Source organism: Ochotona princeps, chromosome X, assembly GCF_030435755.1.
Source record: "Ochotona princeps isolate mOchPri1 chromosome X, mOchPri1.hap1, whole genome shotgun sequence".
Taxonomy (NCBI): Eukaryota; Metazoa; Chordata; class Mammalia; order Lagomorpha; family Ochotonidae; genus Ochotona; species Ochotona princeps.
Genome location: NC_080865.1, coordinates 74499715 through 74512406, shown reverse-complemented (window position 1 = coordinate 74512406; position 12692 = coordinate 74499715). Strand labels below are relative to the sequence as shown.

The 12692-nt window shown below is 41.0% G+C and overlaps 1 protein-coding gene across 1 annotated transcript in view; it reads left to right on the top strand.

Annotated features, from left to right (window-relative positions):
* Positions 1 to 12692, top strand: part of DCX (doublecortin) — a 114905-nt gene that overhangs the window by 65157 nt on the left and 37056 nt on the right. The gene's annotated exons all lie outside the window — the stretch shown is intronic.

Here is a 12692-nt window from a genome sequence, read left to right as displayed (position 1 = left end):
AAGATATTTCCTAGTAGTTTTTAGGTTTTTAAAGATTTTTCTTTTCTGGATAGCAGCATCAAGTTAAATATTAGTGCAAATTTTCTGAGATATACTTTTTCTTCCCCTCAGCAAGAATTAGGAGAGCATTTTCTTGTCTCTGGGCCTTCTGGCAGCTCCTGCATTTTCCAAGAACTTTTCAGGTGATGGTGACTCATTTGGAGAAAATGGCCTCTTTGACTGGGATCCTTCAGCAGCATTGTTTGTAATGGTCAGGGGCCATAACTAGGAGAGCTGTTTCTTGGAAAAAGTATATTTGAATTGGGCAAATCAGAGGCTGGAGTCAGGATGGCCAATTAATGTGTTATTGACAGAGGCTGAGGCTAGAAACAGAGCCAAGTCTAGGAAAGCAGTTTCCCTCTGAACCTTGGCCCAGTAAGCATTTTGGATGGTCCTCCCTATCTCTCTTTCCCTCGCCTTCTCTTGGATCTGTGCTCTGCTCTTTGCTTTACTTTGTCTCCTCTGAGCTGAATTTGGATGACTAAAGTGTAGGCTCAGCACAAAATGACCAGAAGAATGCACATCTGCCCTTGAGTTCTCAATTAAAAACTAGGTCAGGGACTTTTGTGACTGAGTTAATAAGCAAAACATGAAACAAGTTTAAGAAACTGATGCTATTAGATTACTAATCAATGTGCTTCAGGCTGTATGTGCTTGAAAAAAAAGAACATTAGTCATGTAGACAACAGAAAATACAGTATAATTATGATAATTCAATATAAATTCTAAAAACAAGTGATGTTTTTGTGGAGCTGCTATGTGCTCAGTCTTGGGTTAGGAGACTGGTGTCTCCCAGACACTAGGAGATTGTAAAGATGGGATGCTACAGATGTTGCAATAATTAAGTTTTTTTCCAACTTAATAAGAGAATGGCAAACAAAAATTCCACTTTTAAAGTCTTAACAAGATTTGGAACCAAAACATAAGTGAATTTTTTTCAAAAGGCTAGTCTCCAATGACCACAATGAAATTCATCCAAAATGCTGTGTTTCAACTCTGTGTTAAATGACACTTGATCTGCTGTAAATGTGAAGAAAATGAGATTGAAAAAACTGCAACTTGTCTTCCCACCCAGCGCTGCTGCAGAGACTGTTATGAGCCTGGTCTTTATTGGAACAAGAAATGTCATTGCGCATGTTAATTCCAGCTAAGGTCCTGTCCCTTCATTGTGGATCCTACGACTTATCTGGGCATGAGATAGAGTGAGAGGGGGGGCTTTTGGCTCTTCAAGGGATTTTCTTGCTGCTCTAAAACGTTGAGGGCTTGGATTTCCTGATCCCAACAGCCCATGCAAGAGACAAATGTAAACAGGAGCTGTTTTGCTCCAAGTGGAAAGGTTGCTGTTGAGCTCTTTCGAGCCGATCACACTGGCTGCCATTTTATACAGTTTATTTCTGTCTTCCTTTTACACATCCCTCAATTTGCATTCCTGCTGAAGCTTGCCACTAGTCCTGCCTCTCCGTGTGGGAGGTGGAAGAGATTTGGAAAGTGAAAAGAAAGATCTTTTTGTGAGGAGGTGGGGGAGAATACAGAAATTTTCACTAACTTAGATATCTTCAGAGAAGAATTTTGTCTCCCTGGCCTCTTTGAGGGCTGTTACAAAAACTCTCTTTTAGCACAAACTTCAGCCTTCGTTCTCTAGGTATTTGACTAATGGTTGAGCTTGAACCAATTTAGTGCATTTAGGAATGGTGATCAGCATAACTGGGAAGAAAATTCAGATGAGGTGGAGACAGACCACTAAAGATAGTTTGTTTACATGCAGAAGGTGATTTAAAAGAGATATCAAAGACATTGAATGTTTTTCACAAGATTTTAAGGGATATGAAATTTCTGCTACTGGAGCATTATTTGGCCAGATTCAGTTCTTCTCTAGACATCTGCATCCTGCTGAAGGTTCAGTGGATGTCTGCAGAGGGCCGTGACTGAGCACTCCAGCATGAGTTAGCTTAATAGACATTAACAGTCAACTCTTCCTTTCCTACTAGCCTAAGTTGCTAGTCGTTGCCAATATATTGGACTTTGACTTTTCCTCGCGTTTTTAAGGGAAGCAATTTGAATTGTGTGAGTATATAGTCTTAACAGGCTCAGAAAGCAAATGGTATGAAGCAAAACTTGGAATGGCCTAACAGTTCAGCTAATTGTATAAACAAAGTCCAAAAGTTGTTTTTTGGATCATTAAATGTAGGTCAGATGCAAGTATTAAACTGTGACAAAAGTGACTCAACTGAGAAACGTCCATCAAACTCACAAGCTCTTGAGGACAGGAGCTCTGTCTTACTCTTTCCGCTATCACCGGCAGTTTTCATGGTAGCTAAACCATGAGTGAAATATTTAACGGATGCTCTTCAGTAAGTGAATTATTTGAGGATTTCTTGATTAACATGTTGATTCTGGAGTGTATTAGTAATGCAGGGAGTCCTATATCCTAGAGATTTTGTATAATAACAAGACAGCTACTTCTAAGTCTGCAATGTGAAAGGCCAAGTTTCCATAGGGACAGAGAAAGAAAGTTGATTTCTTTTTCTTTCTTTCTTTCTTTTTTTTTTTTTTTTTATCATTTTTAAGCATCTATTTATTTTGAGAGTAGGGAGAGGGAAAATGAGTTTCCATCCATTGGTTTGCTCACCAGAAGGCTGCAATGGCCGGTGTTGGACCAGGCCAAAGCCAGGAACTACCCGTGTAGGATGACAGTGTTGCAGGTGGTACAACTATCCTCTATGCCACAAGCTTGGCTCACTTGTTGTTACTTTACTGGCCTTCATTTCCTTTCAGGTCATACATCTTTTGCCTAGTAACTATAGCAATTTGTATTCATTTAGCATTGATGTTCAAGGCATTTTTTCATGTACATTATTTTTGACTTGAATTACAACATACACACACACACAGAGTCAGTCAGAGTAGTATTCAGTCCAATTTTTAGATAAGGAATCTGATGATTTGAATGACTTGCTGATTATCACACAACAGTATGTGACTACCCAAAATGAGAAGCCAATTCCTTTCTACAATAGCACCCAAGTCTTAAAATTCAGGAATGAAAATTTGTTAAGAAAATATCAGTAAGTTCCACTGCTCTCATGCTAATATATTTGCTTTCGTCTAAACTTCCTCTCCAATACTTCTTTCTATGTACATGAAGCTGATACTTGAGAAATGACCAAACCAGACATTATTTCAATGTATTCTTGACCCATTTTTTTCAAAAACGAAAATGATGTATAAAACTGACTTGAAAACTTCATTGAGTAAGATATCTTTGTATCAATGCTTAAGTCAATTGATATACAAGTCTTTGAAATTTGCTGTCCCCAAATGCATCTACTTTCTTTCTCTTGCAACTTTTTTCTTTTTTTATTTATGCTGTTTACTTGAAGAACAGAATTGGAGAGAGAGAGAGAGAGAGAAATAGGATCTTTGATCCACTGGTTCTTGCCACACTGATCTGGTCTCAGCCAGACTAAAGCCAGGAATTAGCAGCTAGGTTAGGTACAGGGGCCCAAGCCCATCCTCTGCTGCTTTTCCAGGTGCATTAGCAGAGAGCTGGATCAGAAGTGGATGTCTTGAACCTGTGCCCATATGGCTGCTGCCATTGCAGGTGGTTGCTTAAGTTATTATTCCACAGCACTACCCCCTACAGGTCTCTTTTTTAAAAATTATTTGAGACACAAAAATAAAGAGAGAGAGATCTGCACAATTGATTCACTCCCACCAATACCCACAGGGGCAAGATTGAAGCCTGGAGGTAGAAGCACAATTTCACTCTCCCTCACAGTAACAGGAACCCAACGACTTGAGCCATCACAGCTGCCATACAGGATTTGCATGAGCAGGAAGCTAGAAATCAGAAAGTAGAACCTAGAGGCAGGGATTGAATCCAGACACTCATATGGAATGTGAATATATTATCCACTAGGCTAAAGACCAGTTTCCTTAACAGTTGCAGTGAACTACACAGTTGGTAGTTCATTGGGTCATTTCCTTCCAGAGGCTGAAACTTTCCTTATAGATTCCAGAAGCAGCAAGTCTAGTGTAATTAGTAGCTCAAATCTTATTTGGTGTCCTAGAATGGAGTGAGTAAGGCAGTGTTGTACTGAAACCAAGCATGAAGATGGACCTCTTTGCCTGGGAAGGGTGCCAGGTACAAAAGAACTTGCAAAAACCAGAGGTTCAGGCAGATTATGAGTCATTAACCAGACAAGCAGTTAGAAACTAGGAAATAATCCTCTGTTGGGGTTAAAATAAGGCCAAGGGTAAAAAAAAAAAAACTAGGAAGTGATAGACAATCATGACAACAGCAGCACTCTAAAAAAATAAGATAAATTCTGCCTTAGCAAAGAAACCTGCTGTGATAGAACTGTTAACAGGGATAGCCCACCTGGGATATGCAGTTGGGTGCATGGAAACTATCTTACAGGTAGGGAGTGAAGAGTATGGAGACTAAGGTAGTGTCTTCAAACAACCAAGTACAGATACCTCTCAACCATGGCCATATTGCCATTTTTATCCAGATAGTACTTTGTTGTGCGGAACTGTCCTGTGTATCACAGGACATTTAGGAAAATCCATAACTTATATTTACTACATTTTAGCAGCACTCCTGCTCCAACTAGCACCCGTTTCCCAAGTTGTAACAACCTAGAATATCTCCAGAAACTGTCCAATGTCCCTGGAAAGCAGAAGTTGGAGGGGGGTAAAGTGACCCCAGTTGAGAACCATTGCTCTAGAAGCTGTGAATTGTGAATGATTATTGATCTAGAGCTTTTTTCCATCTTTTTAGAACATTTATTTTGATGATTTTTATATAATTTATTGGGGCTCAAAGGGTCAAGGGCTGTAGAAAAGTGGGTAAGACCATTGTTTCCACATTATCTTTTTTCCTTCCTGTGTCTGGGAGAAGCCCCACCAAGCCTCCCAACCATCCCAGGGTCCCTGATGTGGGGCATGCTCCGAGGGCACCGCTCAAGTGGTTTCAATAGTTCAACTGTTATGAATTGCTGCCAATCTCACCCTCCAAGCACGATGAAATCTCTTCAGAATGTACTGGCTGACATAGTCCACCTAAATTGCCCTATGAACAGGCTGCCTAAGATAGAAGACACAAAGTTTTAATCTTGTGTTTCCCAAATGTTATTCTACATTTTAGTTCCTGGCTCATCACTCTACTGAGGTGCTATTGAAGTTTCTAAGAACTTTGACACCTCCTCCCCAACAACCACTCAAATGTTCCCCCAATCCCACTTGCTAATTCCACAGTGGATCTGCTCATAGTTTCTATTTCTTAATAATAGATAGCTTGCACAAAAGGGGGGTGGCAAATGCAAAAATCTCTGGTTTTTTTTTTAATTGAATTCTAAAAGGTGTAAAGTTTTTGTTTTCCTTGAACTTAATACTTCATTTTGATTTCTTTATCTACATTAATTCAATTGTATTCATTACACTGAAAGGACATATCTGTCAAGGTGTGACACCCAGAGTGGGAGAGGAGGAGAGAGGGTAAAAACTTTGGCTAAGGCAGTTTTCGAACACTGGGGCTAAGAACCCCTGTTCTGGAAGATAGTGCAAAAACACATTAGAATCACTTATCAGTCTACCAGTCCAATCTGCTCCATCACCACACAGCATATTTACCTAATCAAAAATGTGAGGAAGAAGTCTATACACACTTTCCCCCTTAATATTTCCCTATGGTGAATTTTTGTGTCTGCTAGAAAACACAGTTATTTGAGGACCCAAACATAATTTTATGGGGACAGGCAGTTAATAGCAGTTAGGAAACTTATGTGTGGTCCTGGAGTGCCCAAGGTTTTGTTCCTAGCACCAGCTCCTGTCTCCAGCTTCCTGCTACAGTGGACCCTGGGATGCAGCAGTGATGGCTCAAGGAGTTAGGGGTATGCAGCTCGAGTTTCCAGTTCCTGGCATAGTCTCCAGGCCAGTCCCATCCATGGTCAACATTTGAAGGATGAACAAAAAGCAAGAGTGTTCTCTCTCTCTCTGTTCGGCTTTGCAGCTGAAGCATGATGCAGAAAAGACAGTATGAAATAGTGAAAATTATTCAAGAGCTGGAGTCCAAACCTAAATTCTGGTTTCTTTTACCAGGTAATTGATCTCGTGAATCACCTAACCTTGTCTGAATTTTCTTATCCATAAAATAGAATTAGCCATCTTTCTGCATGGTATTTTTTTTCTGAGACAGTGTGTGAGGTGTGTGAAAGTAACATGGCATATGCAAAGGCTTTTACAAATCAAAATGATTTGCAAAAATATTATTTATCTTCTGTATCTAGGCTCTAGCAATAGGTCCTTTCTATTGCCCTCAGAGGCAGATCTCCTCTCCAAACTCTGTAGATGTACACCCTACTTTTTCCCTATCTCTTCCTGCTCTGTGCTCTGGGAAGCTGACTGTAGCAACAGGCTCCTTTGTCTTCTGGGTTCCAATTGTGTTTGGCCAATGGTGGAGCACCAGCAGAGAGGAGAAGACAGAGATTAGGCTATCTATTTCCTGGCAACCTGCTGGACATTCAATCACTGATGGCTGCTCTGTGATTATCATGTTCTCTTCTTCCCTATAATTTCTTGTAATTACTACCTCCCTTATCTTCTTTCGGTCCAAGGCCACTGATGGGTAACACTGTTACTCTTCTTGAGATACATAGTATCTTCTGTAAGTTTCTCTATACCTTGCCTTCACTGTTGCAATCAACTCTGTTTCCTAAACTCTACTCAATTTATCCACTCTGAAATAGTCACGTGTTTTCATACTCAACCCTGACTGACACCCCTCATACCTCTTCCTCCTGCCTCAATTTTTGATATTACAAAGGAGGAGATGATTATGTAAGGAAATGCAGTGGAATGGTAGTCGTTAGCATTCTATTCATCCGCATTTATAATTAGATGCATGATGAGTTACTGTCTCAGAACTTCTAAAAGTTGTAGATTCTTAACCAGTTGGACAATCCTAACTTTTGTCCTACCCCTAGTCGACAACAGGGAGCGTTGAGAAGCCACGACTCTTTTTGCCTACCCTCTCCTGCAATGGAAGTATCCTTGCTGAATTTCAGCAACCTGGGAGGCAACAGTGTGATGCACAGTGCAGTCTCTGTTCTGCCATAAATCGGTTTGCACTCCTTTGCTTCCCTTGGACCCAGTTTGCAGAGAATGAGCTTACATCCTTTTGCTTCCCTTGGACTGGTGTCTCAGGAAGCCTGGGAAGCGGGGAACAGTTAAGCCTCTGGGATTCCATGACAGCTGCCAGCATTCTGGCCTGAAGGTCTCTGCTCATTAACTGTGTCCAACCTGGAATGTTTCATAAACTGAGAGGGAGAGAAGAGATCTCAGAAAATAAACCAGTCCAGAGAATTTTAACTTGGGAGAGTATAGGTGGACTTCAGGGAAATCCTTCATCCTCTCTAAATTCAATGGAGAATTAGTTGTCTATATGCAAATATACATTTTTTTTCTCAGTTTTCGTCAAATTCTCCAAATGGAGAATAAAGACCCCAGAAGTCTATAGACCTGAATCTTTGTTTCAGATCAAAGGAAACTGAGGCTCAGAGCAAAAGATGTGACTCAATGGCAAGCTTTAGCAGAGAATGTTGATAGGCACTAACTTGTTTATCCACTTAACTTTTCTTTGCCCTCACTGAATTCCAAAGCCAGACCCTCATCATACTTTGTGTGCAGCAGACATCAGATAACTGCTAAATGCAATAGATACTGCAATTGGGCCCTACAAATACACTCTTTTATTTTAATTGACCATACTAAATAGAACCTGGACTTGTGTAGGGCCCACAGCCAACCTTATAGCTTATTGGTGCCAAGGGATCAAGCAAGGTTTTTCCACCCCAGTTCTTTCGGATGAATGGAGTTCTGTCTTGTCCCTGTTTCTCCAAGCCAACTTGTCCCCAGGGCCCTGGGGAAGGGCAGGTGTCAGTCCTGGGCATGGACTCAGAGTCCAGCTCCAGTGCCTGTGCAGCTGTTCTCATCCCTGAGAGGCCCCAGTGGGAGCTGACAGACTCTTGGAAAAATGGAAAAGAAAAACTAAGGAAAAAACACACTTGAGCACTGAGGGGTTGCCAGGCTTCCAAAGCGTCTGGCACTGTCTAACTCAGGTTATTAAATCTCAACCAGCTCCTGGTAAAACAGGGTAGAAAGTCCTATTCCTTCATGCCTCCTCTCTGTGCCACTCTTTCCCCTAACATTGGTAGTTTTGCTTTACCACCCAGAGTCCTCTACTGGATTTCCTCACCTATGTCTTCCCTGTCTAGGAAATCAGTGTTACTGCTGTGTATCTTAGGTACCTGGGTGTTAGAATGAAGCAGTCGGGCCCGGCGGCGTGGCCTAGCAGCTAAAGTCCTCGCCTTGAAAGCCCCGGGATCCCATATGGGCACCGGTTCTAATCCCGGCAGCTCCACTTCCCATCCAGCTCCCTGCTTGTGGCCTGGGAAAGCAGTCGAGGACGGCCCAAAGCTTTGGGACCCTGTACCCGCGTGGGAGACCCGGAAGAGGTTCCTGGTTCCCGGCATCGGATCGGCACGCACCGGCAGTTGCGGCTCACTTGGGGAGTGAGTCATTGGACGTAAGATCTTCCTCTCTGTCTCTCCTCCTCTCTGTATATCTGACTTTGTAATAAAGTAAATAAATCTTCTAAAAAAAAAAAAAAAAAGAATGAAGCAGTCAAGGCCCCTATCGGTCTACAGAGTCAGGCAGGGGGTTGCAGTTGTGATATAGCAAGATAGACTGCTGCCTGCCACATTAAGCACCCCACATGTGTATTGATTTGAGTTCTGCCATTCCACTGCAAATCCAGTTCCCTGTTAATGTGCCTGGGAAAGCAGTGGGAGATGGTTCAATTCCTTGAGTCTCTGAACCCGTATGGGAGTCCCAAATGAAGCACAAAGCTTTGGCCTGGCCCAGGTTTGAACATTGTGGTCATTTAAGGAGTGAATCAGCAAAATCTCAAGGTGGTGGTAGTGGTCCTAGTTTAGATTGAGAAATAAAGAAGACTTCCCTGAGCAGGTGAAATTTGACTTGCGCTTCTGCAATATGCCAGGCTATGTGTTCTAAAAACCCTTCCTGCTACCTGCTACCTTTCAACTCCATTCAGAATAAATGATCACTTCTTGACCTTTGGCTAAGATCCAGTGTAAATTCAGAATAAATTGCAATAGACTTGTATTCCTCTTTTTTGATATATAATTTTTGATATATAATTTTTGATACATAATTTTTTGATATATAATTTTCATCGAGATACAATTCACATGCAATTCACTCATAATATAATTCAATGGTTTTGTGTATTACATTATTTATTAATTAATAATTAGATTTGAAAAGCAGACAGAGAGAGATCTTCCATTCACTTGTTCATACCCCGAAAGCTCCCAACAGCCAGGCCAAAGGTAGAAACTGGAAAAACAATTCTAGTTTCTCTTGTAGATGACAGCGACCCAGCCTTCTGCTGCCATCCAGGAAAGTTCAAGTTGTTGAATAAAGAGATCTGTGCTGAAATGTAGCACCACAAAAATCAAGGCACTACTTGCCCAGGCAAAAATGTTGTCTTGAGAAGTCTGCTTAGTAAGACTTCAAGATAACCTCAGGAAAATGAGTTTGGTGAGAAAGCCAGGGTGGTCTCAGAAACATTGCCACTGCTCACTAAGCCAAATGTGTGCCAACCTCTCTGGCAAGCAGGAGGTGTTCCAGAATGAGTGTAGCAGTGACTTATAGAAAAAATCTCATCTGTAATGTTTTCTGACTCTTTCATTAACTCACTTTGTGACGCTTGCCAGTCAGTCACTCTCTGGGCAGGGCACACTGTTGGAAAGATTCAGAAATCAGTGTGGTTTGTCTTTCTTGCCACAGGGCATCCCTCTTCTTCACCACCCGGGCCATCCCTCCCCAAAGACGCTCTCTGTCCTCCTCATAACCCTGAATTCCATCAGGAGACAACTGTATGTTCTGTCTGGGCAGGAGGTTGGCAGATGTGTCTGAGCAATTGTGCTGTCTGTGCAGAGCTCAGCAGGGTCAGAATCTCCGTTGCGTTCATCGCCAGGAGTCAGCTCTTTTACTCGTGTATCCATGAAGAAGAAAGCGCATTCTTGCCTCTTTGCCTTGGGTCATGCAGTTACCTCTGCCTAGAATATCGCTTCTAGTAACATCAACCAGTATCTTACTCATCTTCCAAAAGTCAGCTTTTATGTCATCCTCTCTTTAGAGCTTTCTCCAGTTCTCATGATTAGATTTGCTGTCTTTGTCTTCTGTGCTCCCCTTGTTCCTTGTGAAGCTATGATAGTGCTCACAACAGCCTGACTTGTATTCTAGTGTGTGTGTGTGTGTGTGTATGTGTGTGTGTGTGTAGTTCTGATTTGTTTATTATGTTGTCAGCTCTTAGGAGAAAGTAGCCCAATATTGTATATTTCTGTGTCGCACTTACAGTTCCTTTGTACCAAGAAGTGATTAATTTGTCAGTATTACTGAAATTGAATCATCAATAAAAATATTTTGCACATTGAGAGTGTAAAAATAGATAAAACAAGTGAAATTTTCCTTCTCAATATGGCATTGCTTTCCCAATTATTAGGTAAGTGAAATGGAGAGTCTGCTGGCAGCAGGCATAAACAAGAACTAACTGCCAGTGTCTGTAATACGTGGGTAGAGAATCTAATCAAGACTAAATCAAGTCACAGAGTGAATTTTCCATGTGCAGCTAATAGACTTAAAGTGTTCCCACACAGATATCTGTTGTCTCATTTTCCTATTTGTACTTGGACATTTAATAGACACCACTGGACCATCCCATATAATCTAGGGTTCACACTAATGTATGATCAGATTGGCCACCCTTCCTCTAACACCTGCTTTTTTTTTTTTTTAAAGAAAGAGCACTAAGTTAATGGATCAATGTTAATGTAAGTTGATTACATTGATTTTGTGTCAGTAGTTGGTTAATGATAAAGATGGCTGTCACACTTTCATGTTGTCTTCTCTGACTTAAGTACCCAAATATGACACTCACTTAAGCTGGTGCTGGCAAGACCTCTGATCTTTGAGGAGGTATAAGTGGTGTATAACGCTTATTTATATTTTCTACTTCTATTGCCACTTTGTGATGAAAATTTTAGCTCAACAAAATAATTTGGAAAAGAAAACATTGGTACTGTAAGCTAGGGTGAAGTTTGTGTCATATTAACTCCATGGAGTTTTTAAAAGCAGTTCAAATGTGTGATTTGTTTGAGTATTATTTTTCACACTCCATTCTTCTTCCTCCTTATTTTTTCCTACTTCCTTTCTTCCTTTACTTCTTGTCCTTCTACTCCATCACATACTAAGTTTTATTTGCAGAAATAGATAATTTTCTTGTGCATAAATTATAGTAAGTAATTTGGGGACACTCAATGTACCAAAGTTAGGGCTACAGATTTTTTTTCACTCACGTCCAAGATATTTCTGGGAGGTCAGTAGCAAACTCAAAACTGTGTACCCTCTGTCATGGGCTCTGCCAATAGGACGTAATACGGGATGCCAAATGCACTCAAAATGCCAGTAAGTGACTGGGATCACTTGGATGTGGCAAACAATAGCTGTTGATGCATCTACAGATATTCCTAACTCTCGTGATAACCTAAATTGAAATGCTCTCTCACCGTATCTCATACCATTAGACCACGAGGTCCATGATACTATTGATTGAGGTTTATTCATCTCTGTCTCCACAGTGACTAGTCTGTATATGTTTTGTATTGCCAAGTATTTAAAAGCACAGTCTCTGTCTTTTGCTCTTCCTGCCCTCTATATCCCCTCTGTCTCACTGCCTTTCAATTAAATATTTTTAAAATGCTCTAAAACAAGCTTTGAAGAATGATCTATGTTTGTTTTTATTCACTGTCATCTGGATGATTTATTGTCTTTGCATGTCAGGTTTCTCATATTTAAAATAGCAATGCCAATAATATTGACTTCTAGGTTTTGTTAGCAGTGTAAAATGAGATGATAGATTTGGAAGTACTTAGCAGAGTGCCTGGCATTGAGTAAGCTTTCAGTCAGTGGTAACTCTGTCATTATACAATCATTAGAGGAATGGGTGAAGGACAAGTGGGCTGAAGAAGGGTATTGGCTCATCTGATGAGGTTGGGACTCAGGACTAAGGAAAGCTTCATATGAGCAGCCCTGGCTATAGTCCAAGTCTCCCTTCCTCCTGTGAGCATCGCTCAGATGATTCCAAGGCTGAGACAATAGGGATCATCTTTAAGTATCTCTGCCTTTGTGTAAGGCTTATAATCATCTTGGCTAGGGTACCGGGGATTGAATAGAACTTGAGTGGGGATGTTGTTATTAATATAAAACTTTTCCAAATGTAACATATTGCTCTCAGTATCCAGCAATTTGTTGTTAGTTCGTGAGCACTGTGCCTTTGTAAAGCCATTGCTGACAACATGAATGGGAAGCTTAGAACAATTGGAGGCTTTGAACACATTCAAGCTAAGGAATGGGATCAGCATGTTTTGACTCTATGGTTTCTCCTGGGGTTTCCCCTGATGTGCTGGACTAATTATCAGATGTAATTAGGAAAACTGAGAAGTGGGAATACTGCATGGAGCAGCACATGTTCTCAGGGACCCTCATTTCTTTGTGCAAATGTGGGA